The sequence below is a fragment of the Oncorhynchus kisutch genome, unplaced genomic scaffold, assembly GCF_002021735.2.
Source record: "Oncorhynchus kisutch isolate 150728-3 unplaced genomic scaffold, Okis_V2 scaffold916, whole genome shotgun sequence".
Lineage (NCBI taxonomy): Eukaryota > Metazoa > Chordata > Actinopteri > Salmoniformes > Salmonidae > Oncorhynchus > Oncorhynchus kisutch.
Genome location: NW_022262861.1, coordinates 24299 through 42023, shown reverse-complemented (window position 1 = coordinate 42023; position 17725 = coordinate 24299).

The window sequence follows — 17725 nt, the reverse complement described above, 5'->3', positions numbered from 1 at the left end:
ACTGTACCTGTGGTCACCTAACTGTAGTCTCCTACTATACCTGTGGTCACCAAGCTATAGTCACCTAGCTATAGTCACATAGCTATAGTCACCTACTGTACATGTGGTCACCTAGCTATAGTCTCCTACTGTACCTGTGGTCACCTAGCTATTGTAAATCAAATCAAATTTTATTTGTCACATACACATGGTTAGCAGATGTTAATGCGAGTGTAGCGAAATGCTTGTGCTTCTGGTTCCGACAATGCAGTACTATCCAACGAGTAATCTAACCTAACAATTTCACAACAATTACCTTATACACACAAGTGTAAAGGAATGAATAAGAATATGTACATTAAACAAATATATATGAATGAGTGATGGTATAGAACGGCATAGGCAAGATACAGTGGATGGTATAGAGTACAGTATATGCATATGAGATGAGTAATATAGGGTATGTAAACATTATATGAAGTGGCATTGTTTAAAGTGGCTAGTGATACATTTATTACATCCATTTTTTCATTATTAAAGTGGCTGTAGTTGAGTCAGTATGTTGGCAGCAGCACCAGGCGGTGATACAGCCCGACAGGATGCTCTCGATTGTGCATCTGTAAAAGTTTGTGAGTGTTTTTGGTGACAAGCCGAATTTCTTCAGCCTCCTGAGGTTGAAGAGGTGCTGTTGCTACTACTGTCCCATCAATGTGGATAGGGGGCTGCTCCCTCTGCTGTTTCCTGAAGTCCACGATCATCTCCTTTGTTTTGTTGACGTTGAGTGTGAGGTTATTTTCCTGACACCACACTCCAAGGGCCCTCACCTCCTCCCTGTAGGCCGTCTCGTTGTTGTTGGTAATCAAGCCTACCACTGTAGTGTCGTCTGCAAACTTGATGATTGAGTTGGAGGCGTGCATGGCCATGCAGTCGTGGGTGAACAGGGAGTACAGGAGAGGGCTGAGAACGCACCCTTGTGGGGCCCCAGTGTTGAGGATCAGCAGGGTGGAGATGTTGTTACCTACCCTCACCACCTGGGTGCGGCCCGTCAGGAAGTCCAGGACCCAGTTGCACAGGGCGGGGTCCAGACCCAGGGTCTCGAGCTTGATGACGAGTTTGGAGGGTACTATGGTGTTAAATGCTGAGTTGTAGTCGATGAACAGCATTCTCATATAGGTATTCCTCTTGTCCAGATGGGTTAGGGCAGTGTGATTGCGATTGCGTCGTCTGTGGACCTATTGGGGCGGTAAGCAAATTGGAGTGGGTCTAGGGTGTCCGGTAGGGTGGAGGTGATATGGTCCTTGACTAGTCTCTCAAAGCACTTCATGATGACAGAAGTGAGTGCTATGGGGCGGTAGTCATTTAGCTCAGTTACCTTAGCTTTCTTGGGAACATGAACATTGGTGGCCCTCTTGAAGCATGTGGGGACAGCAGACTGGGATAAGGATTGATTGAATATGTCCGTAAACACACCAGCCACCTGGTCTGCGCATGCTCTGAGGATGCTGTCTGGACCTGCAGGCTTGCGAGGGTTGGCACGTTTAAACGTTTTGCTCATGTCGGCTGCAGTGAAGGAAAGTCCGCAGGTTTTGGTAGCGGTCCTCAAAGCGAGCAAAGAAGTTGTTTCTGAGCCGTTGAATTGCGACTCTACTTTGTCTCTATACTGACGCTTAGCTTGTTTGATTGCCTTTTGGAGGGAATAGCTACACTGTTTGTATTCGGTCATGTTTCCGGTCACCTTGCCCTGATTAAAAGCAATGTTTCGCACTTTCAGTTTTGCGCGAATGCTGCCATCAATCCACAGTTTCTGGTTTGGGAATGTTTTAATAGATGCTGTGGGTATGACATCGCCGATGCACTTGCAAATAAACCCGCTCACCGACTCAGTGTATTCGTCAATGTTGTTGTTCGCCGCAATGCGGAACATATCCCAGTCCAATCGAAGCAATCTTGAAGTGTGGAATCCGATTGGTTGGACCAGCGTTGAACAGACCTGAGTGTGGGAGCTTCCTGTTTTAGTTTCTGTCTATAGGCTGGAAGCAACAAAAGCTTCAGCTTTTCAGAAAGGAGGGCAGGGGAGGGCCTTATATAAGTTAGAATAGCAATGATCTAGGTTTTTGCCAGCCCTGGTTGCGCAATCGATATGCTGATAGAATTTAGGAAGCCTTGTTTTCAGATTAGCCTTGATAAAATCCCCAGCTACAATAAATACAGCCTCAGGATATGTGGTTTCCAGTTTACATAGAGTCAGGTGAACAGAAGGACTTGAGTTCCTCTATGTTGTTATGATCACACCACGTCTCGTTAATCATAAGGCATACACCCCCGCCCTTCTTCTTACCAGAAAGATGCTTGTTTCTGTCGGCGCGATGCGTGAAGAAACCAGCTGGCTGTACCGACTCCGATAGCATGTCTCGAGTGAGCCATATTTCCGTAAAACAAAGAACGTTACAGTCTCTGATGTCTCTCTGGAAGGGTAGCCTTCCAGAGAGATGTGCCCGATCCTCTGTTTTGCCCGGGCGCGATGTGCCCGTCTACGGAGCCTGACCAGAAGACCGCTCCGTCCGCCCTTTCTACGGCGTCGTTGTTTCGGGTCGCCGGCTGGGATCCGGTCCATTGTCCTGGGTGGGGGGCAAAACAGAGGATCCGCTTCGGGAAAGTCGTATTCCTGGTCGTAATGTTGGTGAGTTGACGTTGCTCTTATATCCAATAGTTACTCCCGACTGTATGTAATAAAACCTAAGATTACCTGGGGTAACAATGTAAGAAATAAAACTACATAATTTCCTAGAAACGCGAAGAGAGGCGGCCATCTCTGTCGGCGCCAGAAGTAAACACCTACTGTACCCGTGGTCACCTAGCTATAGTGTAGCTATAGTCACCTACTGTACCTGTGGTCACCTAGCTATAGTCACCTACTGTACCTGTGGTCACCTAGCTAGAGTATCCTACTGTACCTGTGGTCACCTACTGTACCTGTGGTCAACTAGCTATAGTCTCCTACTGTGCCTGTGGTCACTTACTGTACCTGTGGTCACCTAGCTATAGTCTAGCTATAGTCTAGCTATAGTCACCTACTGTACCTGTGGTCAACTAGCTAGAGTCTCCTACTATACCTGTGGTCACCTAGCTACAGTCTCCTACTGTATCTGTGGTCACCTAGCTATTGGCTATTGACTATACCTAGGTACAGTACCTGTGGTCACCTAGCTATGGTCACCGACTGTATCTGTGGTCACCTAGCTATAGTCACCTAGCTATAGTCACCTAGCTATAGTCTCCTACTGTATCTGTGGTCACCTAGCTATAGTCACCTAGCTATGGTCACCTGCTGTGTCTGTGGTCACCTAGCTATAGTCACCTAGCTATGGTCACCTGCTGTACCTGTGGTCACTTAGCTATAGCCACCTACTGTACCTGTGGTCACTTAGCTGGGTTAGTTTAGTACTATTGGTTTAGGGTTGGTACTATTGGGTTAGGTTTAGTACTGTTGTGTCGGCGTTAATACTGTTGGTTTGGGGTTAGTACTGTTGGGTTAGGGTTGGTACTGTTGTGTTGGGGTTAGTACTGTTGGGTTAGGGTTAGTACTGTTGGGTTGGGGTTAGTTCTGTTGGGTTAGGGTTAGTACTGTTGGGTTGGGATTAGTACTGTTGGGTTAGGGTTGGTACTGTTGGGTTAGTACTGTTGGGTTAGGTTTGGCACTGTTGGGTTAGGGTTGGTACTGTTGGGTTAGTACTGTTGGGTTAGGTTTAGTACTGTTGTGTTGGCGTTAGTACTGTTGGGTTGGGGTTGGTACTGTTGGGTTAGGTTTGGCACTGTTGGGTTGGGGTTGGTACTGTTGGGTTAGTACTGTTGGGTTAGGTTGAGTACTGTTGTGTTGGCGTTAGTACTGTTGGGTTGGGGTTAGTACTATTGGGTTGGGGTTAGTACTGTTGGGTTGGCATTAGTACTGTTGGGTTGGGGTTAGTACTGTTAGGTTAGGGTTAATACTGTTAGGTTGGGGTTAGTACTGTCGGGTTAGGGTTAGTACTGTCGGATTTGGGTTAGTACTGTTGGGTTAGGGTTAGTACTGTTGGGTTGGGGTTAGTACTGTTGGGTTGGGGTTAGTACTGTTGGGTTGGGGTTAGTACTGTTGTGTTGGGGTTAGTACTGTTGGGTTAGGGTTAGTACTGTTGGGTTAGTGTTAGTACTGTTGGGTTAGGGTTAGTACTGTTGGGTCAGTAATGTTGGGTTAGGGTTAGTATTGTTGGGTTGGGTTAGTACTGTTGGGTTGGGTTAGTACTGTTGGGTTGGGATTAGTACTGTTGGGTTAGGGTTAGTACTGTTGGGTTAAGGTTAGTACTGTTGGGTTGGGGGTAGACATGTTGGGTTGGGGTTAGTACTGTTGGGTTAGGGTTAGTACTGTTGGGTTAGGACTAGGGTTAGTACTTTTTGGTTAGGGTTAGTACTGTTGGGTTAGGGTTAGTACTGTTGGGTTAGGGTTAGTACTGTTGGGTTAGGGTTAGGGTTAGTATTGTTGGGTTAGGGTTAGTACTGTTGGGTTGGGGTTAGTACTGTTGGGTTAGGGTTAGGACTGTTGGGTTGGGGTTATTACTGTTGGGTTGGGGTTAGTACTGTCGGGTTAGGGTTAGTACTGTCGGGTTGGGGTTAGTACTGTTGAGTTGGGGTTAGTACTGTTGGGTTGGGGTTAGTACTGTTGGGTTGGGGTTAGTACTGTTGTGTTGGGGTTGGTACTGTTGGGTTAGGGTTAGTACTGTTGGGTTAGTGTTAGTACTGTAGGGTTAGAGTTAGTACTGTTGGGTCAGTAATGTTGGGTTAGGGTTAGTATTGTTGGGTTGGGTTAGTACTGTTGGGTTGGGTTAGTACTGTTGGGCTGGGATTAGTACTGTTGGGTTAGTGTTAGTACTGTAGGGTTAGAGTTAGTACTGTTGGGTCAGTAATGTTGGGTTAGGGTTAGTATTGTTGGGTTGGGTTAGTACTGTTGGGTTGGGTTAGTACTGTTGGGTTGGGGTTGGTACTGTTGTGTTGGGGTTAGTACTGTTGGGTTAGGGTTAGTACTGTTGGGTTGGGGTTAGTTCTGTTGGGTAGGGTTAGTACTGTTGGGTTGGGATTAGTACTGTTGGGTTAGGGTTGGTACTGTTGGGTTAGTACTGTTGGGTTAGGTTTGGCACTGTTGGGTTAGGGTTGGTACTGTTGGGTTAGTACTGTTGGGTTGGCGTTAGTACTGTTTTGGTTTGGGGTTGGTACTGTTGGGTTAGGTTTGGCACTGTTGGGTTGGGGTTGGTACTGTTGGGTTAGTACTGTTGGGTTAGGTTGAGTACTGTTGTGTTGGCGTTAGTACTGTTGGGTTGGGGTTAGTACTATTGGGTTGGGGTTAGTACTGTTGGGTTGGCATTAGTACTGTTGGGTTGGGGTTAGTACTGTTAGGTTAGGGTTAATACTGTTAGGTTGGGGTTAGTACTGTCGGGTTAGGGTTAGTACTGTCGGATTTGGGTTAGTACTGTTGGGTTAGGGTTAGTACTGTTGGATTGGGGTTAGTACTGTTGGGTTGGGGTTAGTACTGTTGGGTTGGGGTTAGTACTGTTGTGTTGGGGTTAGTACTGTTGGGTTAGGGTTAGTACTGTTGGGTTAGTGTTAGTACTGTTGGGTTAGGGTTAGTACTGTTGGGTCAGTAATGTTGGGTTAGGGTTAGTATTGTTGGGTTGGGTTAGTACTGTTGGGTTGGGTTAGTACTGTTGGGTTGGGGTTAGTACTGTTGGGTTAGGGTTAGTACTGTTGGGTTAGGACTAGGGTTAGTACTTTTTGGTTAGGGTTAGTACTGTTGGGTTAGGGTTAGTACTGTTGGGTTAGGGTTAGTACTGTTGGGTTAGGGTTAGGGTTAGTATTGTTGGGTTAGGGTTAGTACTGTTGGGTTAGGGTTAGGGTTAGTACTGTTGGGTTGGGGTTAGTACTGTTGGGTTAAGGTTAGTACTGTTGGGTTGGGGGTAGTACTGTTGGGTTGGGGTTAGTACTGTTGGGTTAGGATTAATGTTAGTACTGTTGGGTTAGGGTTAGTACTGTTGGGTTAGGACTAGGGTTAGTACTTTTTGGTTAGGGTTAGTACTGTTGGGTTAGGGTTAGTACTGTTGGGTTAGGGTTAGTACTGTTGGGTTAGGGTTAGGGTTAGTATTGTTGGGTTAGGGTTAGTACTGTTGGGTTAGGGTTAGGGTTAGTACTGTTGGGTTGGGGTTAGTACTGTTGGGTTAGGGTTAGGACTGTTGGGTTGGGGTTATTACTGTTGGGTTGGGGTTAGTACTGTCGGGTTAGGGTTAGTACTGTTGGGTTGGGGTTAGTACTGTTGGGTTGGGGTTAGTACTGTTGGGTTGGGGTTAGTACTGTTGGGTTGGGGTTAGTACTGTTGGGTTAGGGTTAGTACTGTTGGGTTAGTGTTAGTACTGTAGGGTTAGAGTTAGTACTGTTGGGTCAGTAATGTTGGGTTAGGGTTAGTATTGTTGGGTTGGGTTAGTACTGTTGGGTTGGGTTAGTACTGTTGGGCTGGGATTAGTACTGTTGGGTTAGGGTTAGTACTGTTGGGTTAAGGTTAGTACTGTTGGATTGGGAGTAGTACTGTTGGGTTAGTACTGTTGGGTTAGGATTAATGTTAGTACTGTTGGGTTAGGGTTAGTACTGTTGGGTTAGGACTAGGGTTAGTACTTTTTGGTTAGGGTTAGTACTGTTGGGTTAGGGTTAGTACTGTTGGGTTAGGGTTAGTACTGTTGGGTTAGGGTTAGGGTTAGTACTGTTGGGTTAGGGTTAGTACTGTTGGGTTAGGGTTAGTACTGTTGGGTTGGGGTTAGTACTGTTGGGTTAGGGATAGTACTGTTGGGTTGGGGTTATTACTGTTGGGTTGGGGTTAGTACTGTTGGGTTAGGGTTAGTACTGTTGGGTTAGGGTTAGTACTGTTGGGTTAGTACTGTTGGGTTAGTGTTAGGGTTAGTACTGTTGGGTTGGGGTTAGTACTGTTGGGTTAAGGTTAGTACTGTTTGGTTAGTACTGTTGGGTTGGGGTTAGTACTGTTGGGTTAGTACTGTTGGGTTGGAGTTAGTACTGTTGGGTTAGGGTTAGTACTGTTGGGTTAGGGTTAGTAATGTTGGGTTGGGGTTAGTACTGTTGGGTTGGAGTTAGTACTGTTTGGTTAGGGTTAGTACTGTTGGGTCAGGGTTAGTACTGTTGGGTTAGTACTGTTGGGTTGGGGTTAGTACTGTTGGGTTAGTGTTAATACTGTTGGGTTAGTACTGTTGGGTTGGGGTTAGTACTGTTGGGTTAGTACTGTTGGGTTGGGGTTAATACTGTTGGGTTAAGGTTAGTACTGTTGGGTTAGGGTCAATACTGTTGGGTTAGTACTGTTGGGTTGGGGTTAGTACTGTTGGGTTAGGGTTAGTACTGTTGGATTAGTACTGTTTGGGTTAGGTTTAGGGTTAGTACTGTTGGGTTAGTACTGTTGGGTTGGGGTTAGTACTGTTGGGTTGGGGTTAGTACTGTTGGGGTTGGGGTTAGAACTGTTGGGGTTAGGGTTAGTACTGTTGGGTTAGGTTTAGTACTGTTGGGTTAGGGTTAGTACTGTTGGGTTAGGGTTAGGACTGTTGGGTTGGGGTTATTACTGTTGGGTTGGGGTTAGTACTGTCGGGTTAGGGTTAGTAACTGTTGGGTTGGGGTTAGTACTGTTGGGTTGGGGTTAGTACTGTTGGGTTGGGGTTAGTACTGTTGGGTTGGGGTTAGTACTGTTGGGTTAGGGTTAGTACTGTTGGGTTAGTGTTAGTACTGTAGGGTTAGAGTTAGTACTGTTGGGTCAGTAATGTTGGGTTAGGGTTAGTATTGTTGGGTTGGGTTAGTACTGTTGGGTTGGGTTAGTACTGTTGGGCTGGGATTAGTACTGTTGGGTTAGGGTTAGTACTGTTGGGTTAAGGTTAGTACTGTTGGATTGGGAGTAGTACTGTTGGGTTAGTACTGTTGGGTTAGGATTAATGTTAGTACTGTTGGGTTAGGGTTAGTACTGTTGGGTTAGGACTAGGGTTAGTACTTTTTGGTTAGGGTTAGTACTGTTGGGTTAGGGTTAGTACTGTTGGGTTAGGGTTAGTACTGTTGGGTTAGGGTTAGGGTTAGTACTGTTGGGTTAGGGTTAGTACTGTTGGGTTAGGGTTAGTACTGTTGGGTTGGGGTTAGTACTGTTGGGTTAGGGATAGTACTGTTGGGTTGGGGGTTATTACTGTTGGGTTGGGGTTAGTACTGTTGGGTTAGGGTTAGTACTGTTGGGTTAGGGTTAGTACTGTTGGGTTAGTACTGTTGGGTTAGTGTTAGGGTTAGTACTGTTGGGTTGGGGTTAGTACTGTTGGGTTAAGGTTAGTACTGTTTGGTTAGTACTGTTGGGTTGGGGTTAGTACTGTTGGGTTAGTACTGTTGGGTTGGAGTTAGTACTGTTGGGTTAGGGTTAGTACTGTTGGGTTAGGGTTAGTAATGTTGGGTTGGGGTTAGTACTGTTGGGTTGGAGTTAGTACTGTTTGGTTAGGGTTAGTACTGTTGGGTCAGGGTTAGTACTGTTGGGTTAGTACTGTTGGGTTGGGGTTAGTACTGTTGGGTTAGTGTTAATACTGTTGGGTTAGTACTGTTGGGTTGGGGTTAGTACTGTTGGGTTAGTACTGTTGGGTTGGGGTTAATACTGTTGGGTTAAGGTTAGTACTGTTGGGTTAGGGTCAATACTGTTGGGTTAGTACTGTTGGGTTGGGGGTTAGTACTGTTGGGTTAGGGTTAGTACTGTTGGATTAGTACTGTTTGGGTTAGGTTTAGGGTTAGTACTGTTGGGTTAGTACTGTTGGGTTGGGGTTAGTACTGTTGGGTTGGGGTTAGTACTGTTGGGTTGGGGTTAGAACTGTTGGGTTAGGGTTAGTACTGTTGGGTTAGGTTTAGTACTGTTGGGTTAGGGTTAGTACTGTTGGGTTAGGGTTAGTACTGTTGGGTTGGGGTGAGTACTGTTGGGTCAGGGTTAGTACTGTTGGGTTAGGGTTAGTACTGTTGGGCTGGGGTTAGTACTGTTGGTTTGGGGTTAGTACTGTTGGGTTAGGGTTAGTACTGTTGGGTTGGGGTTAGTACTGTTGGGTTAGGGTTAGTACTGTTGGGTTAGGGTTAGTACTGTTGGGTTAGGGTTAGTACTGTTGGGTTAGGTTTAGTACTGTTGGGTTGGGGTTAGTACTGTTGGGTTGGGGTTAGTACTGTTGGGTTAGGATGAGGGTTAGTACTGTTGGGTTGGGGTTAGTACTGTTGGGTTAGGTTTTGTATTGTTGGTTTGGGGTTAGTGCTGTTGGGTTAGGATTAGGGTTAGTACTGTTGGGTTAGTGTTGGCGTTAGTACTGTTGGGTTGGGGTTAGTACTATTGGGTTGGCATTAGTACTGTTGGGTTGGGGTTAGTACTGTTAGGTTAGGGTTAATACTGTTAGGTTGGGGTTAGTACTGTCGGGTTAGGGTTAGTACTGTCGGATTTGGGTTAGTACTGTTGGGTTAGGGTTAGTACTGTTGGGTTGGGGTTAGTACTGTTGGGTTGGGGTTAGTACTGTTGGGTTGGGGTTAGTACTGTTGTGTTGGGGTTAGTACTGTTGGGTTAGGGTTAGTATTGTTGGGTTAGTGTTAGTACTGTTGGGTTAGGGTTAGTACTGTTGGGTTAGGGTTAGGGTTAGTATTGTTGGGTTAGGGTTAGTACTGTTGGGTTAGGGTTAGGGTTAGTACTGTTGGGTTGGGGTTAGTACTGTTGGGTTAGGGTTAGGACTGTTGGGTTGGGGTTATTACTGTTGGGTTGGGGTTAGTACTGTCGGGTTAGGGTTAGTACTGTTGGGTTGGGGTTAGTACTGTTGGGTTGGGGTTAGTACTGTTGGGTTGGGGTTAGTACTGTTGTGTTGGGGTTAGTACTGTTGGGTTAGGGTTAGTACTGTTGGGTTAGTGTTAGTACTGTAGGGTTAGAGTTAGTACTGTTGGGTCAGTAATGTTGGGTTAGGGTTAGTATTGTTGGGTTGGGTTAGTACTGTTGGGTTGGGTTAGTACTGTTGGGGCTGGGATTAGTACTGTTGGGTTAGGGTTAGTACTGTTGGGTTAAGGTTAGTACTGTTGGGTTGGGAGTAGTACTGTTGGGTTAGTACTGTTGGGTTAGGATTAATGTTAGTACTGTTGGGTTAGGGTTAGTACTGTTGGGTTAGGACTAGGGTTAGTACTTTTTGGTTAGGGTTAGTACTGTTGGGTTAGGGTTAGTACTGTTGGGTTAGGGTTAGTACTGTTGGGTTAGGGTTAGGGTTAGTACTGTTGGGTTAGGGTTAGTACTGTTGGGTTAGGGTTAGTACTGTTGGGTTGGGGTTAGTACTGTTGGGTTAGGGTTAGTACTGTTGGGTTGGGGTTATTACTGTTGGGTTGGGGTTAGTACTGTTGGGTTAGGGTTAGTACTGTTGGGTTAGGGTTAGTACTGTTGGGTTAGTACTGTTGGGTTAGTGTTAGGGTTAGTACTGTTGGGTTGGGGTTAGTACTGTTGGGTTAAGGTTAGTACTGTTTGGTTAGTACTGTTGGGTTGGGGTTAGTACTGTTGGGTTAGTACTGTTGGGTTGGAGTTAGTACTGTTGGGTTAGGGTTAGTACTGTTGGGTTAGGGTTAGTAATGTTGGGTTGGGGTTAGTACTGTTGGGTTGGAGTTAGTACTGTTTGGTTAGGGTTAGTACTGTTGGGTCAGGGTTAGTACTGTTGGGTTAGTACTGTTGGGTTGGGGTTAGTACTGTTGGGTTAGTGTTAATACTGTTGGGTTAGTACTGTTGGGTTGGGGTTAGTACTGTTGGGTTAGTACTGTTGGGTTGGGGTTAATACTGTTGGGTTAAGGTTAGTACTGTTGGGTTAGGGTCAATACTGTTGGGTTAGTACTGTTGGGTTGGGGTTAGTAATGTTGGGTTAGGGTTAGTACTGTTGGATTAGTACTGTTTGGGTTAGGTTTAGGGTTAGTACTGTTGGGTTAGTACTGTTGGGTTGGGGTTAGTACTGTTGGGTTGGGGTTAGTACTGTTGGGTTGGGGTTAGAACTGTTGGGTTAGGGTTAGTACTGTTGGGTTAGGTTTAGTACTGTTGGGTTAGGGTTAGTACTGTTGGGTTAGGGTTAGTACTGTTGGGTTGGGGTGAGTACTGTTGGGTCAGGGTTAGTACTGTTGGGTTAGGGTTAGTACTGTTGGGCTGGGGTTAGTACTGTTGGTTTGGGGTTAGTACTGTTGGGTTAGGGTTAGTACTGTTGGGTTGGGGTTAGTACTGTTGGGTTAGGGTTAGTACTGTTGGGTTAGGGTTAGTACTGTTGGGTTAGGGTTAGTACTGTTGGGTTAGGTTTAGTACTGTTGGGTTGGGGTTAGTACTGTTGGGTTGGGGTTAGTACTGTTGGGTTAGGATGAGGGTTAGTACTGTTGGGTTGGGGTTAGTACTGTTGGGTTAGGTTTTGTATTGTTGGTTTGGGGTTAGTGCTGTTGGGTTAGGATTAGGGTTTGTACTGTTGGGTTAGTGTTGGCGTTAGTACTGTTGGGTTGGGGTTAGTACTATTGGGTTGGCATTAGTACTGTTGGGTTGGGGTTAGTACTGTTAGGTTAGGGTTAATACTGTTAGGTTGGGGTTAGTACTGTCGGGTTAGGGTTAGTACTGTCGGATTTGGGTTAGTACTGTTGGGTTAGGGTTAGTACTGTTGGGTTGGGGTTAGTACTGTTGGGTTGGGGTTAGTACTGTTGGGTTGGGGTTAGTACTGTTGTGTTGGGGTTAGTACTGTTGGGTTAGGGTTAGTATTGTTGGGTTAGTGTTAGTACTGTTGGGTTAGGGTTAGTACTGTTGGGTTAGGGTTAGGGTTAGTATTGTTGGGTTAGGGTTAGTACTGTTGGGTTAGGGTTAGGGTTAGTACTGTTGGGTTGGGGTTAGTACTGTTGGGTTAGGGTTAGGACTGTTGGGTTGGGGTTATTACTGTTGGGTTGGGGTTAGTACTGTCGGGTTAGGGTTAGTACTGTTGGGTTGGGGTTAGTACTGTTGGGTTGGGGTTAGTACTGTTGGGTTGGGGTTAGTACTGTTGTGTTGGGGTTAGTACTGTTGGGTTAGGGTTAGTACTGTTGGGTTAGTGTTAGTACTGTAGGGTTAGAGTTAGTACTGTTGGGTCAGTAATGTTGGGTTAGGGTTAGTATTGTTGGGTTGGGTTAGTACTGTTGGGTTGGGTTAGTACTGTTGGGCTGGGATTAGTACTGTTGGGTTAGGGTTAGTACTGTTGGGTTAAGGTTAGTACTGTTGGGTTGGGAGTAGTACTGTTGGGTTAGGATTAATGTTAGTACTGTTGGGTTAGGGTTAGTACTGTTGGGTTAGGACTAGGGTTAGTACTTTTTGGTTAGGGTTAGTACTGTTGGGTTAGGGTTAGTACTGTTGGGTTAGGGTTAGTACTGTTGGGTTAGGGTTAGGGTTAGTACTGTTGGGTTAGGGTTAGTACTGTTGGGTTAGGGTTAGTACTGTTGGGTTGGGGTTAGTACTGTTGGGTTAGGGTTAGTACTGTTGGGTTAGGGTTAGTACTGTTGGGTTAGTACTGTTGGGTTAGTGTTAGGGTTAGTACTGTTGGGTTGGGGTTAGTACTGTTGGGTTAAGGTTAGTACTGTTTGGTTAGTACTGTTGGGTTGGGGTTAGTACTGTTGGGTTAGTACTGTTGGGTTGGAGTTAGAACTGTTGGGTTAGGGTTAGTACTGTTGGGTTAGGGTTAGTAATGTTGGGTTGGGGTTAGTACTGTTGGGTTGGAGTTAGTACTGTTTGGTTAGGGTTAGTACTGTTGGGTCAGGGTTAGTACTGTTGGGTTAGTACTGTTGGGTTGGGGTTAGTACTGTTGGGTTAGTGTTAATACTGTTGGGTTAGTACTGTTGGGTTGGGGTTAGTACTGTTGGGTTAGTACTGTTGGGTTGGGGTTAATACTGTTGGGTTAAGGTTAGTACTGTTGGGTTAGGGTCAATACTGTTGGGTTAGTACTGTTGGGTTGGGGTTAGTACTTTTGGGTTAGGGTTAGTACTGTTGGATTAGTACTGTTTGGGTTAGGTTTAGGGTTAGTACTGTTGGGTTAGTACTGTTGGGTTGGGGTTAGTACTGTTGGGTTGGGGTTAGTACTGTTGGGTTGGGGTTAGAACTGTTGGGTTAGGGTTAGTACTGTTGGGTTAGGTTTAGTACTGTTGGGTTAGGGTTAGTACTGTTGGGTTAGGGTTAGTACTGTTGGGTTGGGGTGAGTACTGTTGGGTCAGGGTTAGTACTGTTGGGTTAGGGTTAGTACTGTTGGGCTGGGGTTAGTACTGTTGGTTTGGGGTTAGTACTGTTGGGTTAGGGTTAGTACTGTTGGGTTGGGGTTAGTACTGTTGGGTTAGGGTTAGTACTGTTGGGTTAGGGTTAGTACTGTTGGGTTAGGGTTAGTACTGTTGGGTTAGGTTTAGTACTGTTGGGTTGGGGTTAGTACTGTTGGGTTGGGGTTAGTACTGTTGGGTTAGGATGAGGGTTAGTACTGTTGGGTTGGGGTTAGTACTGTTGGGTTAGGTTTTGTATTGTTGGTTTGGGGTTAGTGCTGTTGGGTTAGGATTAGGGTTAGTACTGTTGGGTTAGTGTTGGCGTTAGTACTGTTGGGTTGGGGTTAGTACTATTGGGTTGGCATTAGTACTGTTGGGTTGGGGTTAGTACTGTTAGGTTAGGGTTAATACTGTTAGGTTGGGGTTAGTACTGTCGGGTTAGGGTTAGTACTGTCGGATTTGGGTTAGTACTGTTGGGTTAGGGTTAGTACTGTTGGGTTGGGGTTAGTACTGTTGGGTTGGGGTTAGTACTGTTGGGTTGGGGTTAGTACTGTTGTGTTGGGGTTAGTACTGTTGGGTTAGGGTTAGTATTGTTGGGTTAGTGTTAGTACTGTTGGGTTAGGGTTAGTACTGTTGGGTCAGTAATGTTGGGTTAGGGTTCGTATTGTTGGGTTGGGTTAGTACTGTTGGGTTGGGTTAGTACTGTTGGGTTGGGATTAGTACTGTTGGGTTAGGGTTAGTACTGTTGGGTTAAGGTTAGTACTGTTGGGTTGGGGGTAGTACTGTTGGGTTGGGGTTAGTACTGTTGGGTTAGGATTAATGTTAGTACTGTTGGGTTAGGGTTAGTACTGTTGGGTTAGGACTAGGGTTAGTACTTTTTGGTTAGGGTTAGTACTGTTGGGTTAGGGTTAGTACTGTTGGGTTAGGGTTAGTACTGTTGGGTTAGGGTTAGGGTTAGTATTGTTGGGTTAGGGTTAGTACTGTTGGGTTAGGGTTAGGGTTAGTACTGTTGGGTTGGGGTTAGTACTGTTGGGTTAGGGTTAGGACTGTTGGGTTGGGGTTATTACTGTTGGGTTGGGGTTAGTACTGTCGGGTTAGGGTTAGTACTGTTGGGTTGGGGTTAGTACTGTTGGGTTGGGGTTAGTACTGTTGGGTTGGGGTTAGTACTGTTGTGTTGGGGTTAGTACTGTTGGGTTAGGGTTAGTACTGTTGGGTTAGTGTTAGTACTGTAGGGTTAGAGTTAGTACTGTTGGGTCAGTAATGTTGGGTTAGGGTTAGTATTGTTGGGTTGGGTTAGTACTGTTGGGTTGGGTTAGTACTGTTGGGCTGGGATTAGTACTGTTGGGTTAGGGTTAGTACTGTTGTGTTAAGGTTAGTACTGTTGGGTTGGGAGTAGTACTGTTGGGTTAGTACTGTTGGGTTAGGATTAATGTTAGTACTGTTGGGTTAGGGTTAGTACTGTTGGGTTAGGACTAGGGTTAGTACTTTTTGGTTAGGGTTAGTACTGTTGAGTTAGGGTTAGTACTGTTGGGTTAGGGTTAGTACTGTTGGGTTAGGGTTAGGGTTAGTACTGTTGGGTTAGGGTTAGTACTGTTGGGTTAGGGTTAGTACTGTTGGGTTGGGGTTAGTACTGTTGGGTTAGGGTTAGTACTGTTGGGTTGGGGTTATTACTGTTGGGTTGGGGTTAGTACTGTTGGGTTAGGGTTAGTACTGTTGGGTTAGGGTTAGTACTGTTGGGTTAGGGTTAGTACTGTTGGGTTAGTGTTAGGGTTAGTACTGTTGGGTTGGGGTTAGTACTGTTGGGTTAAGGTTAGTACTGTTTGGTTAGTACTGTTGGGTTGGGGTTAGTACTGTTGGGTTAGTACTGTTGGGTTGGAGTTAGTACTGTTGGGTTAGGGTTAGTACTGTTGGGTTAGGGTTAGTAATGTTGGGTTGGGGTTAGTACTGTTGGGTTGGAGTTAGTACTGTTTGGTTAGGGTTAGTACTGTTGGGTCAGGGTTAGTACTGTTGGGTTAGGGTTAGTACTGTTGGGTTGGGGTTAGTACTGTTGGGTTAGTGTTAATACTGTTGGGTTAGTACTGTTGGGTTGGGGTTAGTACTGTTGGGTTAGTACTGTTGGGTTGGAGTTAATACTGTTGGGTTAAGGTTAGTACTGTTGGGTTAGGGTTAATACTGTTGGGTTAGTACTGTTGGGTTGGGGTTAGTACTGTTGGGTTAGGGTTAGTACTGTTGGATTAGTACTGTTTGGGTTAGGTTTAGGGTTAGTACTGTTGGGTTAGTACTGTTGGGTTGGGGTTAGTACTGTTGGGTTGGGGTTAGTACTGTTGGGTTGGGGTTAGAACTGTTGGGTTAGGGTTAGTACTGTTGGGTTAGGTTTAGTACTGTTGGGTTAGGGTTAGTACTGTTGGGTTAGGGTTAGTACTGTTGGGTTGGGGTGAGAACTGTTGGGTCAGGGTTAGTACTGTTGGGTTAGGGTTAGTACTGTTGGGCTGGGGTTAGTACTGTTGGTTTGGGGTTAGTACTGTTGGGTTAGGGTTAGTACTGTTGGGTTAGGGTTAGTACTGTTGGGTTAGGGTTAGTACTGTTGGGTTAGGTTTAGTACTGTTGGGTTGGGGTTAGTACTGTTGGGTTGGGGTTAGTACTGTTGGGTTAGGATGAGGGTTAGTACTGTTGGGTTGGGGTTAGTACTGTTGGGTTAGGTTTTGTAATGTTGGGTTGGGGTTAGTGCTGTTGGGTTAGGATTAGGGTTAGTACTGTTGGGTTAGGGTTAGTACTGTTGGGTTAGTACTGTTGGGTTAGGGTTAGGGTTAGTACTGTTGGGTTAGTACTGTTGGGTTGGGGTTAGTACTGTTAGATTAGGGTTAGTACTGTTGGGTTAGTACTTTTGGGTTGGGGTTAGTACTGTTGGGTTAGTACTGTTGGGTTGGGGTTAGTACTGTTGGGTTAGGGTTAGTACTGTTGTGTTAGGGTTAGTACTGTTGGGTTAGTACTGTTGGGTTAGGGTTAGTACTGTTGGGTTAGTACTGTTGGGTTAGTACTGTTGGGTTAGTACTGTTGGGTTATGGTTAATACTGTTGGGTTGGGGTTAGTACTGTTGGGTCAGGGTTCGTACTGTTGGGTTAGGGTTAGTACTGTTAGGTTAGTACTTTTGGGTTGGGGTTAGTAATGTTGGGTTAGGGTTAGTACTGTTGGGTTAGTACTGTTGGGTTAGGGTTAGTACTGTTGGGTTGTGGTTAGTACTGTTGGGTTGGGGTTAGTACTGTTGGGTTAGGGTTAGTACTGTTGGGTTAGTACTCTTGGGATAGGGTTAGTACTGTTGGGTTGGGGTTAGTACTGTTCGGTTAGGGTTAGTACTGTTGGGTTAGTACTGTTGGGTTAGTACTGTTGGGTTAGGGTTAGTACTGTTGGGTTATGGTTAGTACTGTTGGGTTGGGGTTAGTACTGTTGAGTTAGGTTTAGTACTGTTGGGTTGGGGTTAGTGCTGTTGGGTTAGAGTTAGTCAGGGTTCGTACTGTTGGGTTAGGGTTAGTACTGTTAGGTTGGGGTTAGTACTGTTGGGTTGGGGTTTGTACTGTTGGGTTAGGGTTAGTACTGTTGGGTTAGTACTGTTGGGTTAGGGTTAGTACTGTTGGGTTGTGGTTAGTACTGTTGGGTTGGGGTTAGTACTGTTGGGTTAGGTTTAGCACTGTTGGGTTAGAGTTAGTCAGGGTTCGTACTGTTGGGTTAGGGTTAGTACTGTTAGGTTGGGGTTAGTACTGTTGGGTTGGGGTTAGTACTGTTGGGTTGGGGTTAGTACTGTTGGGTTGGGGTTAGTACTGTTGGGTTAGTACTCTTGGGACAGGGTTAGGACGGTTGGGTTGGTGTTAGTACTGTTGGGTTAGAGTTAGTACTGTTGGGTTAGTACTGTTGGGTAGGGTTAGTAATGTTGGGTTGGGGCTAGTACTGTTGGGCTGGGGTTAGTACTGTTGGGTTGGGGTTAGTACTGTTGGTTTGGGGTTAGTACTGTTGGGTTGGGGTTAGTACTGTTGGGTTAGCTTTAGGGTTAGTACTGTTGGGTTAGCTTTAGGGTTAGTACTATTGGGTTAGCTTTAGGGTTAGTACTGTTGGGTTGGGGTTAGTACTGTTGGGTTAGTACTGTTGGGTTGGGGTAAGTACTGTTGGGTTGGGGTTAGTACTGTTGGGTTGGGGTTAGTACTGTTGGGTTAGCTTTAGGGTTAGTACTGTTGGGTTGGGGTTAGTACTGTTGGGTTAGTACTGTTGGGTTGGGGTTAGTTCTGTTGGGTTAGGGTTAGTACTGTTGGGTTGGGATTAGTACTGTTGGGTTAGGGTTGGTACTGTTGGGTTAGTACTGTTGGGTTAGGTTTGGCACTGTTGGGTTAGGGTTGGTACTGTTGGGTTAGTACTGTTGGGTTAGGTTTAGTAC